At 41.6% G+C, this 16,627-nt stretch overlaps 1 pseudogene; it reads left to right on the forward strand.

Annotated features, from left to right (window-relative positions):
- The window catches only part of LOC133018999 (roundabout homolog 1-like), an 87,639-nt pseudogene extending 80,573 nt beyond the window's left edge, over positions 1 to 7,066 (forward strand).
- Positions 7,067 to 16,627: the final 9,561 nt, after the last annotated feature.

A 16,627-nucleotide genomic window follows, 5' to 3' on the forward strand; every position in this document is an offset into this window, starting at 1 on the left:
GGCTTTGGGACCCAGCTCCCTTTTCTTCGAGTGAACACCTTGTGAAAGTGTTTTTTTTCTAATGAAATCACCGGGTTTGCTGCAGTTCCACTTTAAGTCGCAATATCTTTGCCGGTCAGCTCACAGCTGAAGTAACTCTGTGACGGTAGATGTGCCGGAGACGGCGTCTAGGGTTGACCAATCACATTAGATAAAAAAATTATAATAAATCAATACTATTCACTGTTACTGAAGGTGGGAGTGTGTGGGGCGCAGATGCGTCCTGTGGAATGTCTGCAACAACCAATTAAAAGGTGCTGTGGTTGCCAAAAGTTGAAGGACTTTTATTTATTTATTTTTTGCCCAGTGCCCCACACCAGGAAGTATATAAATTTAGAGAGAAACAACAGAACAAAATTTGAAAACATGATCACAGGTGCTAATGGTCTACCAGGTGCATTGTATGAGTAAACTAGTATTATCTTATTAAATCAGGTTTAACAAATTTATATGTTTTCTCCAGATGTTGGAAAGGGTGGCGCCCCAGAGCCCCCTATTAAAAGGCCGCCACAGATCCTTAGATGAAATACATTTCTTAAAAGCACTCTGAAGAATCGATTTGTGCAATTTGGTTTTTCGGTCATTTACATTGTATAAATATGGAAAGCACCACGGATGTGCCAAACATTTGTGCAATGATTAAAGAACATAACATAGAATACAAATAGTTTTTTACAAACATCTCGACATAGAAGATAAGATTAAAATAAACAATTCCTGGAATTAGAACATCATCAAGAACAAGAATGGCACGTAGTAGAGCACTTACCTCCACCAAGACCAAAACAGTCCCCTTGAATTCAATCAAGATGCACCAAATTTCGCACACGCAGGGTTAGGTTTTTTAATCAAGGGTTAGGGTTAGTTAGGGATGTTAAAGAAGGTTTAAAATAAACATGAATCTGCTCACTGATCTGGATCTTTACCAAAACTTAATTCTTAAGTTCTCCCCGGACCCATACCACATCTTTCCACCAAGTTTTTGCATAATCTTGCTTAAAAACGTATCAACAAAGGAACCGACATGGGTGAAAACAAAACCTCCGTAGAGGTAAACATGGGAAGCACAATTGATTGTTCCATAAGAAGAAACTTGGCAAAGAACCTTAGGTTGACTGAATTATAACATCAACCAGAATATGAGCTACAATGGGAAGTGATTAGAAAGAAGAAACTAGGAAATGTTACTTAACCTTTACATGAGCATATATCCTGTATTTGTTGCAATGAATTGTGGAGTTGGTTGAAAAACTCGGATGTGCCTCACACCTGCTCACTAGGTTGGGTTCATTTGATTTAATAAGCAAAGAGTTGAGTGCAGTCTACGGGAGGAATATTATTTGTTTCATGTTTAACTTGTGGCGGATGAGAAACTTTTTCAAACGCTGTGTTTTCCTTTAAATCAGTGTCGGTGTCGTGCTGAGCGGGTAAAGGCGCAGGCAATTGTTTGTGTTGTCTTCATATAAATTAAATCAGACAGTCAGACTCTCTGCCCTATGGAAGGAAATAGGTATTGAAGTAAGTGTAAACTTTAGACTTCAGACCTTTGCTCAGACGCTCTTTCATGTGTTCCTCTACCTTTGCCACTTCCTCTTCTTGACAGCTCATCAAGGTGTAATGTTCTTTTCCTCCTCTTCCTCTTTGCAGTTGCGTATCAAAGAGGGGAATCTGTGTGCAGTGCTGGCAGGTGAGTTATATTTTTGTCCCTTTGAGTTATATAAAGACAAACAAAAAAAGAGGAAATGCACTGACGCTGTGGAAACACTAGGGGGAGGTGTCTGCCTGCTGTAAACTGATGACCTGAATGCATCCACCCCACACTCTTTTCATGAGGGATTCATGAGGCGGACGGCAGGTTTTGATTGACAGCGCTGTGCTCTTCCTCGTTGCAGACCTGGCCTCCTCAGCATGGGGGAGCCTCTCAACCAGATGTGGCTGCCAGACAATTGGCCGAACGCATGTGCCAATCACAAGGACTGCAGCATCAACTGCTGCAATAATGGCAACGGCACCAGTGACAGCAACATGACAACATACAGCCGCCCAGGTCAGTGCAACACCGAGTTCCCATCTGGGTTCATTATAGATCGTATCTGACACATATATTGGGTGTGTGTCTGATCAAAATCAAACATCTCCCAGCAATGTCGAAGGTCTCCAACTTCAAGTGCTGCTTTGTTTCACCCCCTCTGCAGCTGACTGCATTGCCAACTACGGAAACCACCCAGACAACAAACAGCTTGCTTCTGACACGGCCATTTACTGTGACGTGGACCTCTCCAACAAGCTCAATGAGATTAAAACCTTCAACAACTCTAGCTTGAGTTACATGAGTCCGGGAGACGATTCGTCAGCCACCTATGAGCCCATCCCGTACGCCACCACGCAGCTTATTCAAGCCAGCATCAAGAGTAAAGCATCGTCCGGTGGCGCTATAGCAGAGCCTCTGGACATGGCCTGCTGGAAACAGCCGCCCAACCCGCCTCCGATACCAAAGGAGATGGTGGCACAGATGCAGTATCACGTGATTGAGCAAAACTTGCTGAATAAAGGTAAAGTGTGGATCAAATCGATTTGTTTAATGTGTATTCCTGTGACCAAAAGATGTTCTAAATGAGTTTTCTACTCCGTCTTCAGAACACCTGCAAGGAAATGAAGGAATGATCCATCCAAAAAGCATCGCCTACAGCCAGAGCCGTGATCACAGCACAGGAGGCTCGCACCACAGCTCAGACAGAGGCAGCAACAGCACCTCAGGTGAGGCCAGCAGCTAGACTCTGTCCGACGGTGAACCTTAGTGAGGCGAGCCGCGAGTCTGTGCTCACCTCAGCTGTTCTCTGTCTTTTCTGTCTCTTTCTCAGGGAGTCAGAATCATAAGAAAGGGATGCGGGCACCAAAGATCCCAAAACATAATGTGGTGAGCTGGGGAGAAGCCGTTTCTCCTCCTCCTCTACCTCCTGTTAATGCCTGGGACTGTGATGAGTACAGCCTACCCATGGAGAGGAGGTAAGGGGAGGAATAAAAGACACACACACACACACACACACACACAAGCACAGGCAAGAGCTACATCCACACTACTAGATTTGAGTTTGAAAGTGCATCAACTCTGCGGAAGATCTGCCTGTTGTCAACAGATTTAAAGCCACTAAAATGGAGGAGTTTGGAAAACGCTGCCGACCGTGTACATTGGTCATCATGTAGCCATTGCTGAACATCATCAGGCTCCTCACATGCTTCCCTTCCAGAAGAAAACAACAAGCATTAGTCTTCAGCTACAAGTGTAGAAATGTAACATGGATAATCAATTACAAACGTTGCTGACCCAGCGTTGTTGTCTTTGCTCACAGCTGTTGTGCAGTTAAATTCAGCATTTCACAATGATACAACTGCTTACACGTCTGCAATTCCAGTGTCCAGTGGGTGTACAGTACGTGACTGTTCACATGATTCAGACGTGTTAGGATGGACAGGGACTAAAACTGACACTGAGCCCAAACTCTTGTATTGTCAGAGATTGTTTTAGTTTGAAAACAGTGTTTTTTTAACAATTATTCTCATTAGTATGGATGTAGCCTTGCAGTAGTCATTAGCGCTGAACTAGTGCATGATATAAAATAAAATCATTGCTGAATGTTTCATGTCAAACTACAACTTCTGCAAATAATGTTGCTCATTAGCAGGCTGCAGCCCACCAGGGTTAAATGACTAGTGGGGGAAAAAAAATACATCAATAAAGTTATTAGACTCACACATGCTTAATTGGATGTGCGCCGTGAACACTGTCTGTCAAAACAGGTTGTTGCTGTCACCAGCAACACTTTTAACCGAACTAATTATACAATATTTGTTACGGAATTTGTCACGGAAAGTGCTTAATGAAATGTACAGCAAAGCAAAGAGAAACCCACTCTGTCACTTTCACTTCAGCAGTAAAAAAGCAGATGGTGCAGAAAGCTCATTGAACACCTTTTTCCGTTTTTCGATAATGGAACTTTGTGTTTTGATGGAGGACCCGGGCATTTACTTTCACGTCTAATGGGCTGTGACTAATGCACACACCCCTAGTTCCTTTAGCCATTCCCTCATGTCAGTTGTCCTTTTCTTGTAAGTTTTGACACAGAGGGAAGAAAAGAAAGCTGTCCTACTCCACCAGTTAGAGGGGCGGTGTCATCTCCTGCTGAAGTGTCCTATGGTCACCCACCTTCCACATCACTGCAGGGCGACCTGAGCACTGACCTGCACAATGGAAACAAACACCTGAGGTAACCACATTCAATTTTCCTGACCCTGCATTCAACAATTGTTGTGTCAGGAATGCACAGATGTTTTTCTGTATCCACTTTCCAGCCAACACACCAGCAGCCACCCTTGCCACCTCTCCCCAACGCACACCTATAGCTCCATACCCCTCTGCTTGGAAGCCGACGAACAGGAAGAGGAAGAGGAAGAGGAGGAAGCAGAGGAGGAGGCGGACGCGGCGCTCGCTGACAGTCGGTACAGCCAGCGCCACAACGGGCAGCAGCATAAGCACCAGCTGCACCAGCCCTCTCCACACAAGCTGCTCTTCCACGGGCTGGACCAGACCCCAGCCTCCAGCACCGGGGATCTGGACAAATCCGTCACGGGGTCCATGGTGAACAGCTGGGGCTCAGCGTCCGAGGACAACATCTCATCGGGCAGGTCCAGTGTTGTCAGCACTTCAGAAGGATCCTTCTTCACAGACGGGGACTTCAACCAGGCTGCAGCCTCTTCAAGGGATATCGTAGGCCTGCGCATGTGTAGATACCCAGATGAGTCAGGTAAAAAAAATGTTTGGTCTACTCTGGGTATTCTTTGTGCACATGCTTTTTCTTTTTTTGGGGTGTAAACTTAGTTGAAGTTTTTGTTTCAAGGTTCTTCAATTACGTTTCTTTAAGCCTTATCATTTTGGGCATGCATTTTATTTAGGCAACATGTCTTTCCCTCTATCTCAATCCATATTATCCCATAATCCACTACGTATGACTGGAGTCTTAAGCCAGGAAGACATACACAGCTGAAGCAGAGACAATAGCTGGAAGTGAGTGAGTGAATCACAGAAAGCAGTGTGCGTCTTAAGTGTTTTGGGGTTGTAGTTTTGATGAGAGAGCTGATAAGAGGGGGCGGGATGAGCTTTTAAGTAAGAAAAACTATATTTTACTGAAAGAATGAGGAATCTGTTTTTTTTTGTTTTCTATTAACTGTCAACCACTGGTTTGAAAAACAAGATTTTTGAAATCAGTCAAATTGGTGTTTTCAGATCAATCACTAAATTAAAGTTCAAAATTTGAAATATTTATGACGCAAAAAAAGAAAGATAGTCTACGACGTCATCATTACCTGTGATTGACAGTGGCCCTGTAAGTATATTACCCAGATTAAATCCCGATGATGAGAACCACGTACCTGAGCCCAAAAAGAGAACCAGTGGAAAAAATACAAAGTTCAGATAAGACAGCAGACAGATATCTCTATATCTTTCCCAAGAAGATAATGGAGAACTCTTTTATCAGGTCCTCGAAATTAACCCAGTGATTAATTGTCCATTTGAAAAATGCCTAAGGACACTTTATTGTAGAACATATATTATACTTAACTGATATTTGTAGCATTTATTCAATCCCAACATTTAAAATTGTGCTAAATCTGTGTGATGATTTCAGGCCGGCAGCAGCAGCGTCCCAGCAGCCCCATGTCCACAGACAGCAACATGAGTCCCGCAATAACACATAAAAGGCCCAGGAGGCATAAACAGAACCAGTGTGGTCAGCAGGGCTACCAGCCCAAAGACGTCTTCAACGATGGTAAAGATTAAACCTACACAGAGATTAGAGGATTTACTGCTCCGTATCTATTGATGACACTTACAGTACATCTGTCTCTCTGTGCTGTGCTGTCGTCCACAGACACCTGCATGCCTCTGAGTTTCCCCAGCCACATGTCCCACGGCGACTACAAAGTGAGGGGGGCCACGCTGCCCCGGATGGGCTCTGGGGATGCCGGGGGTCGTCGAGGCAGCACGGGGACTCACAGGGTGAGGGAGGGTACGGCTGAGCCGAGAGATAACCAGGACAAGCACAAGACTCCGCCGGGAGGAAAAGGAAGTAGCAGAAGCCGACAGCACTCAGGTACCAGTGGTTGATTTTAACACCCTCTGTGAAAACTGTGAATTTTTCTTTTTCAATAAATAATGAAGCGTCTAGCCAATTCAAATGTTTTATTTCTCGCCTCTCCCTCAGAATTCGGGGACATCCTTCTATACAGTCGGCCCTCTTTCCCATCAGGCCCAGCTCTGAGGGAGCCCGATGATCCCAATTCATCCACCTTCATGTCGTGTGGAGACTCTAGGACCAAACAGGGAGGACAGGTGGGAGAGGATCAAGAGGTGAATCAACCAATCAAAATCTTATTTGATTAGCCCATATTCACAAATCATTATTTGTCTCAAAGGGCTAAACATGGTGCCACAACCTTTAAGAATTAATAAAGCTACCCAAAAAATTACTTTTAACAGGGTAAAAACCTTCAACCCTCAGAGAGAGCTGCATGTGAGGAATCAGCCTTCTAGGACGGATAGAAATGCATTAGATGCCATACTAGTAGAGCCTGTCAACAAAATAACAATATTAACAGCATTGATGAGAAAAGACAGTGTTTAAAATTAATGGAGAGGAGTATCCATGTTGAGAGTCTGACAGAAATGAAGAGAGCAGCAGTGACAATTGTAATGATATGGGTATTGCCAATAATGATAGTAGACTGTATGTGAGTAGGAATATTGTATATATAAGAAATCTAGTTGTTTTCATGTTCCCCGATCAGCTGCCACCATGATCCGTTATCCACGACATGGCCTTAAACGCAATATTGGAGTGCAATAAGCAATAAGGAATCAAAGCTCTAAATGTAGTTGTTTTTGTGTCTGTGTGTTATTGCTTCCGCTTCCTCGAATACGTGTGTTAAATTGCGTGACCCTGTTATTTTCCCACAGTTCCTGCAAAGCTAAGAAGCAACGCGAGCACAGAAGAACTATCCTCCAGCTGCTTCATACGAAGGACTCTGCACAACACATGCTATCATTTTCTAATTAAAATTTCTCATTAGATGTTGGAAAAAAAGAAGAAAGAAAAAAAAGGTGCCCTTATGTTGAAGTCTGTTTGGACTTCACTCTGATGCACTGTTTGTTGTTTTCTGCTCTTTTCGGGGGACCGGCTTCCAGGAGCGGGGGGGCACTGGCTGCTCAGTAAAAGTAAAGATGAATGCACATTCGATGGCTGTCGTGAGTGTCTCCAAAAAACTATCGTCCATGGCGACTGCTTGACGCGGTCCACATGATCTTTGCTCGTTCGTGTCTTATTTTACTGTAGTTGATATTCAGTCATTACCAGCCATCTTGTAAATCGTTGGAATTGTTTACTGCCACAGAAGTGCTTCAAAATTCAGATTTTATAGAGCGGTGTCAATGTTTTATAAGTGATGTACATCTCGTCTTTGTATTCTTTGTTTCTACTTTGGTTATGAAAGCACAATCTCTTGATTTTTATTGTAAGTCATTATTATAACAAATTTATGTTGGGAGGAAGACAGTCTTCGGAGTCTGTGTTATAGTCTTTTCATCGGGTCAGTTTCGGGACGGGAAATTGTGGATTGTGGTTGTGCATACGGTTGTGTTCATTCAAGCTGCATTCATTCAGATTTTAACCATCTGTTGTTTGTACTGAGAGATTTTGCATGCAGATTCACCTGTAGGAGGTTTTACTCAACACCTCGGCTTCTTTGTTCCACCCTCTCTGGGATGTTGCAAAAGTTCTGTTCATGGACTGGTTCCATTTTTCATTTTGTCTCCACCGATCACCTAAACCTGTGTTCCCACCTCTGGCCATAACTCCTGGAACAGGGCTGGACAATCCACCGTATTTATTGAATTACTCAGCATGAATACTTTACAAGCTTTAAATTCACTAAAGGCAGTTCTCAGTAATTGGATCCTGTTTGATATAAGTGAGAACAGCCACAGCAGCAGTTCAGCTGGTCTGTCTTCAGTCCGGTCCAGAGGTGTAAAACCTTGAGCTTGACACATCGGACTTAAGCCATTACCAGAACATGTTTATTAATCAGGCACTTATTTAAATATATACATAGATATATCTCTATATTATTGTCTATTTATCGTTGGAAAGTTAAATGTACATTGTGATGTAGATGTTGGTAATATTGTCCAGCCCTGCTCTCCCAAGTTATACAGTACATGGAACAATTATGTCACTTTAACTTCTCTGTTTAAATAAATATTGCTGTTCCTTAATTAAAAACAAATCACGGTTCATCTCTCTTCTGTATCCTATAACCTGTATGTCCTCTTTACATCAAACAAACACATGACTTACCTCAAAGAACTAGACACATTGAAAACCACTACAGACCACAGCTTACCATGAAAACTGAAAATGACCCTAATTTCACTGAATGTATGATAAAAAGTTATGAAAAGTATAAGACACTGACAGTCATTTAAAACCCATCTTTAGTGTAAGACTTGAAAACTTCAAAAAAATGTATGCACACAAAGCACAGAAAATTATATCATAACCATTGTTTTAACCCTTTGTGTAAATGTTGTTCATTTTTAAGTATATACTACAAGAAATGTGATTCATTAGATTTGGGTTATAAGATGTGAAAGTATTCTAAACAAAGAAGAAATGTGAAAAACATCTTAATAGATGTTACATCAAAGGGATTATTGTAATTAAACTACGGTGGTTTTGAGCATAAAGAGCAAATCAAATTCAAAACTTAACATTCTTGTGAATGTTATGGATCTAAATTGAAAAAGTTGTACATTTTGCTCCATTATTTATAATTAAAAACACCTACCAAGAAATTTGTTCATTCATGTTTTTAGGTCAGTTCCTGATTTCCAGCTGTCACCAGGTTTTTTTGCTTCGTCAGATCATCCCATGGGTAAACCCATCCACTTGTGTGACTGGGAGGTGGAGATGAGGACAAGTGGAGATGAGGAAGCTGTGAGGATGTGATGAGACATGCTGTTGAATTAACCTCATTTAGGAACCTTCATCAACAGAGCACCTGCGTGCTGTTGAAAAGAAGAAAGTCTTTCACAGATGTCTTTAACCGTGTGTGTATTTGTGTTAAAGGGACTCCTGATACTCACACAGTAAGCGATGCATCATCAACAAACGACTGTATAATTACACAGAATCCATAGTGATCTATTAAGAAGGTAGACCCCCAATAAACTCCACTAAGCAGTGATTATCGAGATGAGGCGTCCTGTGACCTCTGTGGTCTTTAATTTGAGATTTTTTTACCTTTGACATGAACCAAATGTGACTGTGACTAACTACCAGAACAAAAAAGCTATCTTATTACTAATACTACTACTGCAACACTGAGATCTCATTCAGGTTGCATGATTCCCAAAAAATCTGCTTTGGAAAATATGACTTTGTTCATCATCTGAGATCCTAGAATTAGCCATTAGTCCCTAATTCTAACCCTCACACCTATCCCGAGCCCTTAATTCTAACCCCCTAACCCTAGCCCCCAACTCTAGCCATCTAATACTTACCCCTTAACTCTAAACCCAACCACTCAAAACCCCTTATCCGAACCCCTAAACCCTCTAACTCTTATCCCCTTACCCTAACCATTGTACATTTACTGATTTGCTGTTTGATCTTAATATCAACAAATGTGATTTAAAACACTTTAAATGTGCTACAATAGCTTGAAAGCCAAACACTTTCATCAGGATTTGGAGGAGATCAAAAACAGTTAAAAGATTTATTTCTTATGGAAAATCACCAGGTTGCCAGAAACAACTCCAGACAGCATACTCTTCAACTTAATACTAATATTGTTTAATATTTGTTGATAATTTTTAATAGAAAAACATTTGTCTTCCAAGCTTTCATCATCAAAAAATCTTTGATAAACTAATGCATGAGAATGAAGGGGATCGATTATTGATGGTTTACCTTCTAAATCTTCTAAATCTGTCAGTGTTTTAAATTAAATCTGTAAATGCAATCTCCAGATTTATGGCCCGTTTCCGCAGCTGCACTGACCAGTACAGGACTCGGAGCCACAGCCATAATCATAATAATTAAAGTCTTTCAGAGCCCCACTCAACCCAGACAACAATTAAACTCCCTGCCTGGCTGTTTTCCAACTCCATTACTTTTGCCTTTCAGGGAGACATACTGCCAAGAATAAGAGGATCAAAGGTATCAAGGATAGCCCCTTCACCTTGTGGGATAGCACTTCTCTGTGGAGTGCCAGTTTGGTCCTTGTGCGTACAGGACTTTTACATGAGCAGAATGGAGAGGACAACTTTGTGGGGAAAGAACATTGGGAAGAAATATGATGTAGGATTCTAAGCAATTCCCGAGCCACCATCATTATCTGAAATGGTCTCGCTTATTTTACTGTATAACTGAGGGTCCTTTCATAGCCACCTCCTTTGGTCCAGACCTTCTGACTTTTCAGTTTAATGCAAACCAAAGGTGTAAAACCCGCTGAAGACCACAGTCCAAACCAAGGGACAGAAATTGAACCCAATCAAAAGAGGTGGTCTCTGTCCAGATCAAACTGAATGAGGCTTGCAGGGTTGCTTGCAGGCTTAACCTCCAACAAGCTTTTCATTCAAATATATTTAAACAAATTGTGCATCATGTCAAAGTCTTTCAAATTTAAAGGTTCATTGTGTAAGTTGAGGTGAAAGTGATTGCGGCACATGTCGATGCCACCGGGGTCTTACCATAGCAACCAGATACAAACCACTCGGGTTTCAGCATATTTCATTCTCAAACTGAACAAACATACATTTCACCAATTCAACTCAAAGTGTCGTGGCAGCTTTGCAGCTCAGCTCTGTCTCTCATGAGTCTCTTGTCTCTCTCTCTTTGTTCCTCCTTGTGTCCCTCATGCGTCTCTCTGGCTGCTCTGCTTCTGAACATGAGGATAAATCAGCTAACAGCCCTCAGCTGCACTGATCGATCCCCTGCCACAGGTGGAGGTGCTCTCCCAGCCACCTCCATGCCTACACACACCCCCCCCCATCACCGAACTCAGGCAGGGTAACCATCCGTTCAGCTGCAACATGCTACTTCACTTCTAGATTTCACTAAATTCTACACTATGAACCTTTATTTTTTAGGAAAAGCAACAGCCTCAGTGCACCTTCATTCCAATGGTAAGACTAGCTGCCAAATTGACAACATGGTCACGTCAGTCCCATGCCTATCTACAAACCAACCAAGTATAGGTTGACACAGCCTATGTAGGTCATGAAGACAGGACTTATGCAAGTTAAGATGTCTTTAGTCCACTCATTAAGTGAAACCAAACCTAACCAGAACCTATGGGAACAAAGAAAATAACCTTGGTTCACACTTGAGTCTGGACTTGCGTGAAAATTCCCTAAAACAACAACCCTATTGTAGTGTTTTATAGTCACAATGAGAGACGGAAGCACTTAACACTCGGACAGGCAACATAATAACAGAAAACGTGAACAATGTTCTCTGTGAGGAGAATCAAATGTACCTTTCTCGCGTAATTGTCGCATTTATGAGTTCTGCCTATTCCAGTGCAGCAGGTAACAACATAACAGCTTCTTTCAATAAACCCTGTGGGACCATGTGACGTGTGTCCCACTTGTGGCTGACCTCTTTTCACAGTTACACAGCTGTCAACAGCTTTGGATCGGTCATCTACTGTGTTTTTTTTCATGCAATTATCACTTCAAGCTCACCTGATGTGACTGGGGCGGCTAAGTGGTAGGTAGGTGAATATTTTTAACGGAGCTGTGGAAGGATACGTCCACTCTGATCAACATCACTGACCAATGATTGCTGTTTAATCAAATCAATATTTATCTATACCTAAAAATATCAACCTCTTCATTATTGCCACCGAGGATTATATGGAATATGTAGAAAAACTGGAACGTGCATGATCATTAATGAAATAGAAACTGGAATATGTGCTATGTAATGATTTTACTTCTTGTTTACAGAGTCGTTCATGTGATCACACTCTCTTAATGAATTATTCCAATAAGTACACTTATAGAATTCTGAATAAGGTTCAGTTGTGTTTTATTTTCTTTTGCAGAAAACCATATGAGTGGCTGCCTTCAACCACATCTATTCCTTTTTTTCTTCTCCCCTTTTCAAGGACAACTGTCTACAGTAGGTTATTCAAAAGTGTTTGCCCTGGTTTCTAAGATACTGAGCGAGCATGTGTGTGTGTGCATGCACATGTGCGAGTGTCTGTTTGGGTGTGTGTGAAAGCTGCCAAGTTTCATTTTCAATTTTGCTGTGTTTATCCAGCAGATTCTGTGCAATCTGTTGACAAAGAGCCGGCCATGACAGATAGGGCAAATGTGGCGGGATTTCAGAGCAGCTGACAGAAAAGGCGAAACTGACGGCTGTCATCCCTGAATAACTCTTTATAAGGGGGCAGATCTGTGGAGACGTTTTTCTCCGACGATCAAACACCAAATGTTGAATCTTAAGATAATCCAAACAAAAATTATCCTGCATTCACTGCGGGAAGGAAAACTGGCGCACGGTGGCCTTTTGAACACGTACACAGGCAACAGGATTTTCAACTTGATGAGGTTTTATTGAGGGCGTGCAGGAGGCAGTGGTGCCGGAACGGAGTCTGGAGGTGATGAAGACATTGATTAGCTTCGCGGCAGTGAGTTACACAGGTGGTGTCAGAGATAGGCAGCATTTCTCTGCTCTGAGAGGCCGTTGTTCCTTTTTTTCTGTGTCATTGACATACTTGGAGGCAAGGAGGGCGCCGCAGTTGATGGTTGGGGGAAGAGGTGACACTAGTGTTGATGAGAAGTTATGAGTGGAGAGTGAGAGTGGAGTAATTGGACTGCAAATTTACGATTTGAAATTTATCACTGTTGTGTTTGAGGAAGATTAGTTTCTCTTAAAGCAAGACTTTGGTGAGGAAGGTGGATGAATCTGGTGCTGAGGTCCCGCATCGGCGATAAATCCTGTTTTTATTTCTTCATTGAGATATATCACTATATGTCACAATAAAAGTTGACGGAGGAACCAGGGGAGGAGGCGTCTCATGATGCAGAGAGAGGAATCAGACTGTGGCAGATGAGAGGGGGGGGGGGGCGCCATTACATCAAAAGCTGTACTTAAGGCAAAGGAGGATGATGCCAAGGCTTTGTCTGACATCAGGAGAGACGGGGCGACATTCAGAGCTGTCAGTCAAGTAAGAGTTTCATACACACTGAAAAACAAAGATTTTAAGATTTGTCAAAAGTAAATCTGCATTTCAAGTTAAAAGAATAAGCCCAGCAAAGAGTGAAGGGGGGAAATACGGCTGACAGGAGTCTGCTGTTGTCTTGAGATTCATTTGAATTTGAATAGATTCTCGTGTAACCTAACAGCTGGATGCTAAATGCCGACGCTGTCGTTTTACTCGGGGATTGCTCTGTGATTGGCTGGTGGGATGTTGAAGTGACTTGGTGAGAGTCCCATGATAATATCAGCAAACAAAGTGTTTGGGAAAACTGTTGAAAACTATTTGGGCGACAGAGCAGAGACGGGCTGTCATAACCACCAAAGCTAAACTATACACACGTTCTCTCTCGGGGAGTTTTCCGACTTCAGATGGTTTTGGTTCCAGGATTCTAGGCGGCAGCAGTTATCTCTGGCAAAACCTTGAGACTGAGTCTTACCTTCAGCAGAGTTACACATTAATGTGATTAATAACAAAATAATTAAACATCAATCTCTCCCAGAGTTTGTGCTCACTCTCTCCCTCTAGAGCTAGAGCCACAGGACCCATATTGTATTACTCTATTAAATATATCATTTCACTATTGTATTATTGTGGTACTATCATTAATAACATCTATAGATATATCTATCCCTATCTATAAGTATCACTTCTATTATTTTAAGTTCATTATCAGTTTAACAGAGTTAAACAACTTTTCGTAATCTATCTCTCTCTCTTTTGATTAATTTATTATTAGCCCTTCCCCTTTCTCTTATCTCCCCTCTCTTACTCTAATCTCTACTTTCTTCCCCATTTGTCTCTTCTCACTATATGTACAGTAACGAAAGATAACGTTGGCGCTTTACGTATTAAACAAATATAATTGAATTAACACTGGCATGTAAATGTATACTTTCTGTATTTATCGATATGAGATCTATAAGAGATCTCTGAAGGAGGCCTTGCTGCTTCATATCAGTGGCCCAATGTCAAGTGGCAACATAAAGGAAGCAAATGAACCATTAGGGTGAAAAAAAAGATGAAAATAAATTGGTCACACGGGAAGCTAAAGGCCAAGAGACGACTGGCCTTTAGCTTTTAGCCTTGGGGTAGCCAAGTGGGACCGGCGATCTCAGGTGGGCTACACGTAAAACGCTGTCACCATTTGAATGTTGCAATTAGCCAAATGTCATGAGTCACAAACTAGCCTTTCCCAGGCAAGGTTACACATAATCGCAGTGAAAAGGTTGTTCCACCTCACGTTGGGAAAATTCCTTGAGAGGATGCAACTCGTGCAGGAATGAGATCTTCAGAAAAGATAGAAAATAGAGATGACACTCTTCCTCATGTGAAGCAGCGATGATAAATATTGTACAGTGTTACCAGACTCAACAGAATACAGTATAATTAATGCAGTGTGGACTCTTGCATGAGTCTCACACAGTGAAACTTAATAACCTACTTTTCATGATATTGAGTCTCAAAATACACGATGGAGTTTTACAAGCTCTCTAATCACATCAAAATATGTTGGTCTACGTCTACAATCTGTTCTAGTTGGAAACCCTGCAGATATGAATAACCTGCATGTCAAACCTTTATGCTAATTGTTTTTGTTACATGTTGAATAAACATGTCGACTGTTTGATTTGTGTGTGGGTAATTTTCTTAATGTAAATTACAGCCGTTCATTATTATTCTTTTCAATCCATGTTCTCTTGATGAGATGCTGATTTACTCATAAATTATTACTTTATTTATTTCTCAGAATCAATGACAGCCCCACTTTCAGGGCACATGGATGATTTTGTTCAAATTCATTTTATTTTAATATCATCATGTGAATACTGTACAGTAACAAGGTTGAAAATTTCTTTTGATGAACTATGTGATGATGAAACCCGGCACTCTTGACTTTTATAACACACATTTTCTGATATTCTGATCACACCATCATACATTTAATGCTCATATTCACTTTTTCCTTTGATAAAATTGTGTATTATTAATACAAAAATACAGACGGTTTAAACCCCTATGCTCTTTTTTCTTGTCATTCTGGTGGAGTGTCCACACCTCAACCTTACAACAATACATTCCACTTTCTCATTAGCACTTAGCTTAGCTGAATTTGTTTTTGCTGAATGAAGAAAAATCTTTTGTCTTTTTTCCTTTATTTAAAAATCAATCAATCAATCAAATTTTATTTGTATAGCCCATATTCAGTATGGGCTATATTTTCAGTAATGAAAATGAATGTTAAAATTATATTGTGACGTTTATTTGGAAAAATCCAATGTTTTCCGTGTGTGACGTCATCACTGATCCCTGTCATGTGAGAGAGTTTCCCTGCAAACAAACAACATGGCTGCCGAGGATCTACCGTCTGAATTTAACGTCGTCATTCTGGGCACAGGTAAACAAACACCTGGGTCAGTGACGTCTGAGTGCTAATACCACCGAATCCCGGGTTAAACTGGGACAACCCGGGACAAAGAGCGGGGTTAGCTGGCAGCTAACGACCGCTTCATGTGAAAGGCAACAGCTAGCAGCTAGCGCCCGGCTGTAAGCTGCTCTGGGGAAAGAGCGTTCAGGTTAAAGCGTTGTTACTCAGCATCATGCTAACAGCATAGCATCATGCTAACAGTCCGCGCCCGCGTCGGTCGGTCGGTCTGCTATGATCGAGGATGAAATGCACATGACTTCCTCTCCCTTTACCTGTAGTGTGGATAATGCACCCAGTGATGTTCAGCTGGAACTCATTGACCTGCAGTCTGATGCGGTACTGGCAGAGCATTTTAAGTCAGAATCACTGCTGGATTTTTAATCTTCTCTCAAGGAGGAGAATTTTCCAAACTTAAGGAGACATGCTCATAAGATGTTGGTTCTCTTTGGCTCTACCTACATTTGTTCTCAGTGATGAAGTTTGCAAAATCCAGGTATAGATCCTCCTGATGATCATCTGGCAGCTGTGCTTCGCATCTCCACCTCAGACATTCAACCTGACTTTGATGCACTTGTGAAAGCCCAACAGAGACTAGATTTCTCTCACTGAACTGAAAAAAATCAGACTAAAAATGCTGGCATGTAAAGGCACCAACTAGCATTGAACTGGGACACTTTCTTAGGAGGCCTTTTTCTCAAAATCACAGTTCAGTGAAAATCATTATAATATGATGTATCTTGCTTACTATTTGGAGTACAACGTCAATATTGCGGTGTCTTTAGAAAGCTAAGAACCTCTTTCCAACAGTATATGGAACTCAAAATGTGTTTTGGGGTGAAT

Source organism: Limanda limanda, chromosome 14, assembly GCF_963576545.1.
Source record: "Limanda limanda chromosome 14, fLimLim1.1, whole genome shotgun sequence".
NCBI classification, from domain to species: Eukaryota; Metazoa; Chordata; class Actinopteri; order Pleuronectiformes; family Pleuronectidae; genus Limanda; species Limanda limanda.